Below are 13,615 nucleotides of genomic sequence, written 5' to 3'. Positions count from 1 at the left end.
CAAGGGGCTAAATATATGCATAATACAAGGAGCTAAATATCTGCATAATACAAGAAGCTAAATATCTGCATAATACAAGGAGCTGAATATCTGCATAATACAAGGAGCTAAATATCTGCATAATACATGGAGCTGAATATCTGCATGATACAAGGAGCTGAATATCTGCATAATACAAGGAGCTAAATACCTGTCTGTCTGTTTAGTAAAATGTTTGTACCCGTTATTTCTCACACACCCATTCTCGGATCAAGATGATAATTTAAACAATTATTTATGATTTCTAATAAAACATAAACAAAAAGAATAAACCAATTAGTCAATTAATTTTTGGTAATTTAATTATTTTGTTTGATGTCGAAAAAAGGAAATAGTGTCTACATTAATGAGATATACAGTTGTAATGACGAAGTTCTTCCCCTAATATAAGATATTTGTTTTAAAGAATTTCTAAGATTTTGCTTTTTTTTTTTTTGTTGTTTTTTTTTTTAGACTTTCGGACAGACATGAAGATACAAACTTGCAATAATAATGATAAAAATAATAATAATAAAAATAATAATAATAAAAATAATAATAATAATAATATTCAACAAAGAACAAGAAAAAGAAATTTTAGAAATGAAAAGTTAATTAGTGACACCCGGTGGGGTCCGCATCCCTCCTGCGACGCCGCTGTTCGTGCTGCAGACAATGTTTGTAATGTAGGTTAAGCCCTAGCTCGAGCTTACGTCAAGTCCAATAAGTCTAACCGAAACAGCTGCAGCAAATGTTTAGAATTGAATCTGGACCAGAAACTGTTCGTTTCCGTATCTGAAAACATCGTACAAGCTTTATAGACTATGGATTAAAGTCAACCTCCGAGAGTAACAGAAATCGATCTTTGAACTGTTTGGACAGAAGGCTGACAGACTTTCTATAAACAAACAAGTCCACATACTGAAGAAAACCTACACGATACTTTAGAAAGGAAAGGGGGCGGAGCCGGTAAAAGAAAAAAAACTGTGATCATTTTGCTAGATCTGTAGCAAGCCATTCCCGTCACAGTTGGGGATAGAAGGAAATGGTTAAAATGGAGGTAGATGGTAGTCTGCCTATTAACCCGCGGTGGTTGGGGAATAGCGAGACCTATTTGAAGGAAAGAGAAAGTTATTCACGAATATCGAATTTTAGTTAGATCTTTGTCCTTGAAAAAAATGTCCGTCTTTTGATTTTCTCGTGTCAGTGTCGGTATTAAGACTAGAGTAATAATGGTTTGAAATAAATATTGAAAAAAAAAAGGAAAAAGGATGTGACGTGATGTTGGATTGTAAGTTACTTCCCTTGTATCGTCATTATTTCCCCTTTTTATTGAACCCTAAAAAAAAGTAGTAAAAAAGAAGAATCAATCGGTGATCAATATACCACACATGTATTGACTACACAGTTCAATCTGTAGTTACAAACATTGGTTCAACGGGCTATATATTCAACTGTCAGAAACTATATGACACCGACATCTTTATTTCAAAAGAAAAATCGAGATCTAGAAGCAGGTCTCTCTACATGGGAGCCTAAATTAGTTCAAGTAAGTTACTCTTCTTTTTACTTGCAATATTTTACGTCTGATCTAGGCTCTATCGCACTGTGTGCCGGTATATCTACTGTTAATGTGCTTAAAGTTTGATGTTCATTGAACACTTTACAGGTGAAGGACGTGTAACTCTTTGATTTTCTATTTGAACATTTGACTTTTGAAGTGTTGTTGTTTTTTTCGTTGACACTTTCTTTCTTACTTGTCCATTCTGAACTAAAACAAAATATCACTACACGAGTATGCAGCTTACTGAACATTAGGGTAGAAACAAGCAAAACATTAAAAATACTTCAAAAAAAAAGGCAATACTCTTTTTCAAACAACTTGTAGAGCGATTGCTTTTTTTTTTTTAACTTAATCACTAATGAATGTTAGATTTTAAAAACAATGAAAATTTGTTTACCCCTCCCCATCACCCCTTTCCCCCAATCAGAAAGAATCCTGGCTAATCTAATAGACTTTATAATATTCCATTGATAGGCCTTTAGATCTAGACTTAGAAGACAATACGCACAATTTTCCTGATCATTAATTTATTACATTCTCACTCAATAATTTACGTTCGGAAATTCCAAACGCGAGACTCTTTTCAAGAACGTGATAGTCCTTTCAAGAACGTGATGGTCCTTTCAAAACTGATATTGGATCTAGATCTAGACCTAGTTCTCTAGCCAAATTTAAATTTCTTTTTTTTTTTTTTTGTGCTTTCAAAATCTATAACTGTCATACTAGAGTTTTACCAGCGGTACACATCAACTGTTAAATGCCTAGGAAAATCGTTAGAGCCTATATTGAGACCCGTGTCTAGGTTCTACCCACCCAGAAGGTACCATCCTTCATGAAGTTGTGACTTGAATAGAGGTATTGTAAAAAACAGGATTGAGTGAAAACAACACTGAATACACATATATATCTAGATAATAAAGATATTCTGTTTATATGTTAGACGCATAGACATGTATGTGGTGAAGGTCACATTTGCAAAAATAAATAAATTATTTAATTAATACATAAATGCATAAAACAAAAAACAACGCTTTTCACTTTTATTGTTTTGGGCAGTAGTCTTCGCTAGAACACATGGACTGAAAACATCCTTTTTGGTAGGTCACGTGAAGTCACGTCTGCTCTAAGTGATTAGATGTTTGTCTACCATTTATGTCTGCGTTTAATTTATTTCTTTGTCATTCAGTTAGCCCGGTGTTGATTTAATTGACGTCACCAAATATTTAAATAACATTTAAGCACGTATTATTAATGATAAGGTACAATAAAACATAACAATAGTGGCACATTACTATTACATCAAAATATAACAATCTAAACAGAGGAAGACAAATACGATGGATTGGGGGGGAGGAAGGGAGCAAGGTTGCTAGGAACATTTACGATAATGAAAGTTTGCAGTTTGCTGATCTCGCTTCCGTGTTCCTGGCGGGTATCGATAATTGACGGAAATATCAATAACATGGGAACGATAAATAGTGTGTGTGTGAGAGAGAGGATATGTTGCTTGGACTATACCAGAGGCGGATGAGTTGTAAACCAGGAAAGGGGAGCTCGTGTGAGATTTTAATTTCAGGATTTATTTCTCGGTCCGCCCATTCTTCAATGTACCAGACATTTGCTGGGTATGTAAAGAAAACATGAAGAGACTTGACGTCACCAAACTTAATGAGACACACCAAAGTGACGAAAGTGGTTCCTCTTAGAACACTTCTTTCTTAGTATTTCTTTCAAAATACTTCTTTCTTAAGCAGTTCTTTCCTTAACATTTCTTTCCTAAGTACTTCTTTTTTAAAACTTCTTTCCTAAGTACGTCGTTCCTAAACACTTCTTTCATAAACACTTCTTTCCAAAGTATTTCTATCCTAAGTACTTCTTTCTTAAAAACTTCTTTCCTAATTACTTTTTCCTAAGTACTTCTTTCCTAAGTTTTTCTTTCCTACGTATTTTTCCTAAACACTTATTTTCTAAGTACTTCATTCTTAAAAACTTCTTTCCTAAGTACTTTTTCCTAAGTACTTCTTTCCTAAGTATTTCTTTCCTAAGTACTTCTTTCCTAAACACCACTTCCTAAGTACTTATTTCCTAAGTATTTCTTTCCTAAGTACTTCTTTTCTAAACACCACGTCCTAAGTACTTCTTTCCTAAGTATTTCTTTCCTAAGTACTTCTTTCCTAATCACACTTCCTAAAAACTTCTATCCTAAAAAATTCTTTTCTAAGTTTTTCTTTCCTACGTACTTCTTTCCTAAACACTTTTTTTCTAAGTACTTCTTTCCAAAGTACTTTTTTCCTAACACTTCTTTGTAAGCACTTCTTTCCTGAGTTCTTGTGGCGGCTACGGAATAACTTTCAAAATTTCATTACTTTTACTTTTCAAACTATTAATGTTTTCTACCTCCCATTGATTTGCATTTGTCAGCTGCCTGCTGCCTGCATACTGTTTCTCCATTCATTCTTAATTTTGACCTTGTTTCTGGTTGCTCCATCTGTGAAGGACTAATCGACTTTCCTTTACCGTTGCTTGTTGTCTTATTTAGACATCGGCTGCGGATTTTCGCCCAACTTTTGGATAAATTGCTAAGAAGATTAGTGCTCACCAGTGCGCTGTCTGCCCAGATGCGAAAAAGTGTTCTTATCCAGCATTTTCTACTTTTATTAATTAAAATAAACTTCTTTTGACAAACATTTATGATTTGGGAAAATCTCAATAAAACCGTTTCAGTTAAAGTGTTTTAAGTATGAATAGCTAGAGCTCTGGGCTAAAACCGTTTCAGTTAAAGTGTTTTAAGTATGAATAGCTAGAGCTCTGGGCTAAAACCGTTTCAGTTAAAGTGTTTTAAGTATCAATAGCTAGAGCTCTGGGCTAAAACCGAGAAAAAAGTACACGATTTTCGTTTTAAAATGAAAGAGTACTGGAAGTGACCTCTTGGAGAGTACTGGAAGTGACCTATTGGAGAGTACTGGAAGTGACCTATTGGAGAGTACTGGAAGTGACCTATTGGAGAGTACTGGAAGTGACCTATTTTAGAGTACTGAAAGTGACCTATTGGAGAGTACTGGAAGTGACCTATTTTAGAGTACTGGAAGTGACCTCTTGGAGAGTACTGGAAGTGACCTATTGGAGAGTACTGGAAGTGACCTTTTGGAGAGTACTGGAATTGACCTATTGGAGAGTACTGGAAGTGACCTATTTTAGAGTACTGAAAGTGACCTCTTGGACCGAGACCATTCGTTATAGAAGGCATCAACACTGACATGCAACCTTTGGGCAGTTTAGACTAATAGCTCGTTTCTACGTTGTACAGACCTGTGACGTGGCAACGAGCTATTGGTCTAAACTGGCCACAGGTTCTGACGTTGCAGTCAGTGTTCAGACCTTCTGTATCGATTGGTCTCGATGATACGTTCCGGACGTTCCGTTCAAAGATGAAGATTGTTGCGTCATAGTCCAGCCTTGTTTAGGTCGGCAGGGGATGGCCGCGGGCAGGATACAAACTCGGGAACATCGTTTCGACAGTCCAGAACGCAGACGACCTATCCCTGTACTCATTTCTTTGACACACTATTTTCATTGTTCTAATCAGAAATTATTATCTGGAAAAAAAAACTACAGCATAACACAGCCTAGCACGCTCACACACACAAAGAGATTTTTTTTTCCAACTCAGAAGTCTGGCCTTCACAAAACTGGCATTGTTTTCAAATCAGATACCAGGATATGCTTAACGCTATTGTTCTTCGCACTCTTTGTCTGTGCTGCAAACATTTTTGTTTAAAGTTTCTGTATTAAGTTTGAAAGAAAATGAAGTAAAAAGATTGAAGTCACAGACCTATATATATATTATACCGAAGTGTTAATTGAAAAGAAGGAAGGGCGGGAGGGAATAAACAAAAAAAAGTTGGCATTTGTTTCTTTGACCTGTCTCAAGAAGTCTAGCAGACGTTTTATTCTAAAATTCTGAAATTATATCTCAATCTTCTGCCAGCTCTAAATCTTAAATTTATAAAAAAAAAAATACCCTCAGGACACAGATAATCTATTTATTCAATCTTTTGTTGTTGTATTTCACTTGCCAGTCAGATTTCCAAGTGTGCAGAGGAATTTCTTTTGTTGCTCATTTTACATTCACGTGACGTTAGCAAAATAAAAAAAAATTCTTAAAGCCCTTTATTTATTTGTTGCTTGCTGTTGTCTGGTCTATTGTTCTGTAAGTGGTTGTTAAATAAAGAAAGGAAAGGAAGTTGACATTGGCAGATTTATGGCCTTTTGTCCTGGGTCAAGTCATTTTTGTGTTCATAGTTTATAAACTAGTGACTAGCAAATAGTGGTCTTCACATTTCATCCTGATCTTTGTGTACAACTACTTATCTGTTTATATCCCTCTGGCGACATAGACCTAGATCTTACTAGTTAAATTATTATAAAGGGGGGGGGGGCTGACTTCTGTTTGACTTCTTTGAATTTCTTCGTCTGTATACGATAGGTAATATGTTTTATTTTGTGGAGTAAACTATTTTATTATAGATAACTATTTAATATAAACCTAATATTATAACAGAATGACTGACACAAGAAAATGTTAGGTTTGTTAAAACAAACAAGAAAATAAACTCATTTGTAAAGCTACTACTGCTACTACTTTTTGTAATAATAAAAGTATAACAATTAGGCGATAGACACACAACAAACAAAACACATAAGTTGATTGAGCAATAAAAAAAAAAGGTAGACTTTATTTTCTTTAAAAAGCTGCAGTATCACATTGATTACATTTTTTTACATTTTTATTTAAAAGTGTATGTATAGAAAAAAAAGTGGCTTTTGACTGAAGCCAGAAGATGTTTACGGGTGTAACTTTGCCAACAACTTTATAACAAAACGAGTTGTCCTAGCTGTGATCTTCTGCTATATAGTTTCTGGTTCTAGGGTTATTTATATTTACACAGGATTAAATAAGTATTCACATTCTCCACCTATTCCTGTAACACTTCCAATACCGAGAGAAGGAACTCGCCGCAGGCTGTTACCAACTTAAAGGCAGCACACAATATCATAACGTGAAGAGTAAGTGATAGGGAAGTTACGATGGCCGTTGAAATGACAAAGGTGACAATAAAAACATTCAGTAAAGTTTAGATAAGCTCTTTTTTTAAACCAGCTACAAACACTAGCTGACTGAGCTTACAAACATTATTTAGTAGTCTACTAATTCTAGTTAGTTGAATCTACAAATACAAGCTAATTGTGCCTACAAACACTAGCTAATTAAGCTACACATGGCTGCCTGGTCGAGTGGTATACGCTCTGGACTGTCGTTCGGTCGTCTCGATGGTCACGGGTTCTAACGCTGCCCGCTACTATCCCCCGTCGTACTGTGGGTGGTTTTGGCTAGGGTGTAATTGTAGTAACCTTATAAAATACTACAGGAAGACATGTCTTGATTCTAGGCTTTATTGAATAATAATGACAAAACAGTTCACGATAACACATTACACACACATACAAGCTGACCTGGATACCAAGACATTTTGACACACAAGAACAGATCAGTTCACAACACACAAGAAACATAAATACACAATATCCCCCCCCCCGTTTAGTTTCTTTTCGCCCTACTTCTGAGATTATGTGAGTGCTGTACGGGCATATTTCTGGCAAGCGATTTTTGTCTATTTTCAATGGTGTTTTCCTTTGTTCTTAAAGCAGGTGGAACCATGTTCTCTGCAGGTGTCCCCATGTCACCCCTAGAAGCTACTGGGTGTTGGGAATGGCGAAGTCTCAGAGTTCGCAGAAGCCAATTAATGTTGAGAGACCTCAGAAGATGTCTCGATGTCTCTCGGAGCGAAATCATGTAATACAGGAGATGAGTCGCCTCTAGAAGCTAAATGGTGTAGTGAGACAGTTTCTTCCCGTCCATTTGGAAGACATATGTGGGCATAGTTTTGATTTGCTTCAATAAGCTCCATGTGCCTTCTCATCAGGACGGGCCCTGGAACACAAAGCCAGGTCGATAGAGAGGCACCACAGGCGGACCTTCTTTTGTAGGAAAATAGTCTTTCATGAGGCGTCATATTTGTAGCAGTGCATAGTAGTGATCTAATTGAATGGAGAGCGTAGTTTAGGGCTAGCTCCCATTGTGTATTATGTATCCCTCTTGACCTGACGACAAGAAGAATCGACTTCCAGAGAGTCGAGTTCAGTTTTTCTACTTGCCCGTTGCCTTTTGCATTATATGCGGTGGTTCTGCTTGTTACTATGCCTTTGCCTCTAAATAGGATCGTAGCTCGGCAGACATGAAGGCTGATCCCCGGTCTGAATGTATGTATGAGGGCGTCTCGAAAATGCTGAATAGATTAGTGAAGCATCTAATTACTGTTTGAGTAGACATGTCAGGACATGCATATGCAAAGTAAGACCTAGAGTACTCAACTCATCAATAATTGTCAATAAATATTTATTTTAGTGTTAGAAGGAAGTGGTCCCTTAAAGTCGACACTAAGTCTCTTGAATGGTGATGTAGCTTTTACTAACCTGCCGGCAGATGGGGCAATTGTTTGTTATCTCAGCACAGATGGGGCAATTGTTTGTTATCTCTGCACAGATGGGGCAATTGTTTGTTATCTCTGCACAGATGGGGCAATTGTTTGTTATCTCTGCACAGATGGGGCAATTGTTTGTTACAGTTCTTATTTCTTCAACTGCATACGTGAGATTCTTTGACCAGACGAGATGGAGCATTCGCACTATGCCAGGGTGACAAAGTGTGTTGTGAAGTTCTTTCAAAGACCTGGGGGAGGGGGGTGTACTTGCACAGAATCCACGAGAAAGAGAATCGGCGGCCATGTTGTCAGCCGGTAACACACATCGAACCTGTACATAGATAGTTCAATTCTCCACCTCTGAATTTCGTCGTTTTTACTCTGACCGTGACGTCGAGGGTTAAACATGAAGGAGACGGACCTTTGAAATGTGAGCCTAATAGAAAATGTCTCCATTTCTTGATTGATTCAACGATAGCCATTGCTTCTTTCTCTACGGAGGATTGACGTCTCTTGCTAGAAGATAGTGTTCTGGAGAAGAAAGAAACTGGTCTTTTGTTCTGTGACAAGGTAGCTTATATAGCGATATCCGATGCATTAGTTTCAACTTCCAGAGGCGTTTTGTGGTCTACGTTAGTGACAAACGCCACTTCTATTTCTTCTTTCAATGCTTGAAATGTCTCTTTGACGCTCTCTGAGAGTGGGAAAGTTCTGTTGTGTACTAAATGATGGATTTTATCTAAGAAATGTCCTATCCAGTTGGCATAGTAGGAGAATAGACGCCTTTGTGCGTTTAGGTTCTCGGGTGGCGGAAGTTGCCGCAAGGGCAGTAGTCTGTGGGGGTATGACTTCATCTCATTATGTGAGACTTCATACCCTAGTAATCTTATTCTTGAAGAAGCGTATGCATACTTTTTCTCATTAAGAGTTAGTCCATATTTTCTTAAAGCCCACGAAATTTATGCAGATTTTTATCATGGTCTTCTCTGTTCTTACCACAAATGGTGATGTTGTCAATATAAGCATATGTACCCTCCAGTGACTATTGTTCTATGATTATGTCGATTGTCCGTTGAAAACAAGCTACCCCGTTGGTTGCTCCAAAGGGTATCCTACAGAATTGGTATTTTTTTCTCCAGCTTCAAAGGCAGTATAAGGGCGATCAGTCTTGCTTAGAGAGATCTGATGGTATGCTTTGCGCAGATCAAGAGTGCTAAATATTATGTATTTAGCTATTTGAGAGACCATATCATCAATGCAAGGTAAGGGATAAGCATCCCGAAGCGTGAACCGATTAACAGTTTGGCTGTAGTCCACTACCATTCTTCGTTTGTGTCGTTCGTTAGTTGTTACTAATACTTGAGCCCGCCATGGAGATGACGAAGGTTCAATGATGCCATCTTTCAAGAGTCTGGCGACCTCTGAATTAATGAATTGAGTGTTATTTGCAGAATAACGTCTGGATTTGTAGCGATAGGTCGACACTCTTTAAGAATATTTTGGAAAAGAGGAGCGGGTTCGACGTTAACAGCTGTCACTCTATTTAAGACCATTGTTGGTTTAGGCCCCTGAACAGTGATCTTTACACTTACATGCTGTTCGAGGAAGTCATGGCTTAATATCACATCCTCACAGAGGTTGTCAAGTATGTGTAGCTTGAAGTCTTTATAACTGGAGCCTTTAATCTTAATGTCAGCATTAACATGGCCGCAGTGGCGTAGCTACCAATGTGCGGGTGGTGCGGGCCGCACAGGGCACCAAGTGGAGAGGGGCACCAAAATTCCCCCAGTGTGTATTAATTTCCTATTTCCCTGAGCTTTTCAGTAAAAACGACTAATTGTATGGACACGAGCAAACATAAACTACTGTATTTTAAACATGAACTAACGATTTATAAACTAGTCATGTCGCTATTTTGTTTCATCTCCTTGACTATTTCTTCCATACAATGTAAGATATAGAACAGTTTGAATCTAATTTACTACATTTATTTCGGACACACGGTACATGTTGTTACTACACTGATCGATGCTCTGTAATATAAAGAAGAAGAAGAAGAAGATAGGCCAACCTTTTTTTTTACTTCATTGTTTAGTCCATTGGTTTAATCTAGATATTGAGTTTACAAATATATTTCTAAACTCTAGCTCTAAACAATTGTTTTAGTTTATTCATTTCTTTATGATTCTTTATAGTTTAATTTTGGAAATAATTCTATTGCAATGTCAATATTTTTAAATAAACTAACCTTTGTTTTCTACGAGTTTTTTTTTAACTAACTAGTTAATTGTAATACTGTAACGTAAACAAAATGATGAACAATGCTCAAGACTAACCAGTCTGGCTTGCGCCTCAAAACCCTTTTAAGCTCAGACGGAGAAATCGGCATCTCTGGTTCTGTCCGGTCTGGGTAGACTATAAGGGCCCCATACCCAGATCTATCGGGGTCCCTCATTACTGAGTCATAACCGACCCATCGGTATAACAGAAAATGCCATCTGATGGGTAAGACTTTAGTGTAGCTGATGCCAAGTTTTGGAGTATGGCAGGTGTTAACCGCCTCTTGGTGGCTCCCTCTTGCCATATAAGGGACATGCTTATTTGTGGGGCCGGCATTCTCCTCCACGTAGGGCAAGTACTAATTCTTCTAATATTAATTCTATCAGTGGAGAGCCCAGCTGATTTTGACAAATTGGCCGCAATGTGGAGGAACGATCGAATTTTTATGCGGTTCCTTTCTCTCCACTGTTGCACTAATATTGAGGTGGGTAGAATAGAGTCGCCCCTTTTGTAGCGCTCATAGGCTGTAAGTACCGCCCTCTCCCTCCTTAACTGTAAAGGGGCCACGTTTATTAAGATTTCAGCAGCGTTTGTTGGGCTTGTCCGAAAGGTGCCACAAATGAACCTTAGTGCCTGTGATTGTACTCGGTCGAGTGATTCGAGGGCAGTTTTACTAGCATATACTTGAACAATAGCTGTACTAAATTTGTGATCTAACTGCCCCTAAGTACAATGTGCGTAGCATGTAAGCTTTGGCACCCCACTTTGTGCTGGCCAGCTTTCTTAGTAACGCTAACTTCTCCGAGGCTTTTCTTTCAACATCCTGGACGTGCTGGAGCATTGACAGTTTTCTATACAGGGTCACCCCCTAGATATTTTGGCGTGTTTTCACGTTGGAGTCGCAGCCCACCGAGTGGAAGCTCGAATGGAGCCTTAAGAATGTCGATCCCTAGGCTGAACAGGGACCAGGTCGTTTTGGCAACGATTATCTGAATCTGTCATTTGTCGCAATACGAGGAGATGGTTTGGAGGTCTGCTTGTAATGCCGCCTGTATTTGGTCGGCTTTCTTGCCGGTTGACCAGTGGACAATGTCATCCGCATAAAGCAGTTTCTTTGACTGCAGTGAGGTGCGTTTCTTAAATTTCTTAAGTCTAAAGAAGCATCGAGACAATTTCAAGTCACATCATTGCCACAGTCCACCGACTATAGGCGAGCTGTTATTGGGTATGAATTAACTGAACAATTAAAAGCAACAAAGCAAGATGAGACGGTTATCATTGAATCCAGAAATAAATGATGAGGCCGACATCCTGAAAAAAAGAAAATGCTTCAATACTGCAGGTTCTAGAGACTAAAGGACAGCACACAAGCATGTCTTTAGTACACTCCTCAAAAATTCATACTGAAGAAGCTGAACCATCAGACAGTGTAAACAATACAAAAAGCAGGACAATAAACTCTAAACTGAACGACATTGGAGATTGGCCTGATGTCATCACAGATAGTATTCGCATAGACCTTGTCACTGAAACAGTTCAGCGTATGGACAGTCCATTCAGAGAGGCGTATAGACATCAAGAATCAGCAAAAGGAAAGGCTAGAAAGCTTTCAAAAGCTTGGTTTTTCCGGCAAATGTCAAACGGCGAGAAATTTCTTAGAAAGTGGATGTGTTATTCGCCAAAAAAAAAATGAATTCTTATTTTTGCTTCCCCTGCATACTCTTATCTTCTTATCTTATATAATACAGACGTTACTTCAAAAAAGAAGATGATTACGTCCTACGCGTCATGCATTTAGTCATGCATATTAACCAATGACTTAAATTCTGCCAAGTCACTGGTTTTCCTGGCTAGCTCAGGCAACCCATTCCATGCTCTAATAGCACTAGGGAAGAAGGAGTATTTGTACAAATTTGTCCTAGCATATGGGACGAGGAATGTGCCTTTATCTTTGTGTCTTTCAGAGTATTTTATTAAATTTTGTTTTTGTATTTGAAGATTATGGTTCAGTGTTTTAGGTATTATTGCTACTTTACTTTTGAGCCTTCTGTCCTGAAGGCTTTCTAAATTTAGTGATTTTACTAAAGGTGTTACTCTAGTCAAATGTGAATATTCGTTTGTTATGAATCGCACTGCTCTATTTTGTGTCTGTTCTAGTTTCTTAATGTTTTCTTGAGTTGAGGGGTCCCAAACAGAAGATGCATATTCTATTATTGGCCTAACCAAGGTTAAATAACATTTTAGTTTTATGTTCTTATTTGATTTATAGAAATTTCTTTTAATAAATCCTAATGCTTTGTTTGATTTTTTTGTAGTTTCATCAATATGTGGATTCCATGACAGTTTTTCATTTATTATAACACCTAGGTATTTTGCGTTTTTAGTCTGTGTTACTGGTTTGCCATGAATAAGATAAGTGGAATTAATTTGTTTTAGTTTTTTTGTTACTCTTAACAACTGACATTTTTCTGGGTGGAAAGACATGCTCCAATTTGATTCCCATTTCTGTAATTCATCTAATTCTCTTTGTAAAATATCTGTGTCTTGTGTTGTTTTTATTGTTCTATATATTATGCAATCGTCTGCAAATAATCTGACTTTTGTTCCTGAACTAATGCAATTTGGTAAATCATTTATGTAAATTAAAAATAGTAGTGGACCCAAGACTGTTCCTTGAGGTACACCTGAGTTTACTGTTATCGGTGTTGATTTAGAGCCATTTATTATTACAGTTTGTTCTCTCCCTATCAGAAAGTCTTTAATCCACTGATGCAGTGGACCATTAATGCCGAAATATTTTAATTTTTTAAGCAAACTATGGTGGTGAACTTTGTCAAAAGCCTTAGAAAAATCTAGTAAGATAGCATCTATTTGTTCACCATTATCTAAACCTTTTGAAAAATCATCAATTAGTCCTATTAGTTGTGTTTCACATGATCTATATTTCCTAAAGCCATGTTGGTATGGTGTGAGGACATTATGTTTGTCTAAGTGGTTTATGATGTTGCTACATATTATGTGTTCTAGGATTTTACATGTGATGCTGGTAAGTGATACTGGTCTGTAGTTTCCTGGGTCAGATTTTTCTCCTTTTTTAAATAGGGGGGTGACATTAGCTTCTTTCCAGTCCTTTGGTACTCTGCCCTGGTTAAGTGAAGCCTGAAAGAGTATTTTGAACACTGGGGCTAGCTCATTACTTAGTTCTTTGAGT

The 13,615-nt window shown here is 37.4% G+C and overlaps 1 protein-coding gene across 1 annotated transcript in view; it reads left to right on the top strand.

The window, feature by feature from the left end:
- Window positions 1-1,046: 1,046 nt before the first annotated feature.
- The window catches only part of LOC106057049 (uncharacterized), a 31,118-nt gene continuing 18,549 nt past the window's right edge, over window positions 1,047-13,615 (top strand). The window contains exon 1 of the mRNA XM_056023803.1: window positions 1,047-1,567. The gene's annotated coding sequence lies outside the window, so the exon portion shown is untranslated. The remainder of the gene's footprint in view (window positions 1,568-13,615) is intronic.

The sequence above is a fragment of the Biomphalaria glabrata genome, chromosome 3 (assembly GCF_947242115.1).
Source record: "Biomphalaria glabrata chromosome 3, xgBioGlab47.1, whole genome shotgun sequence".
In the NCBI taxonomy this organism is placed as follows: domain Eukaryota; kingdom Metazoa; phylum Mollusca; class Gastropoda; family Planorbidae; genus Biomphalaria; species Biomphalaria glabrata.
Note: the sequence above shows the minus strand (reverse complement) of the source record. Positions and strands in the feature narration are given on the sequence as shown.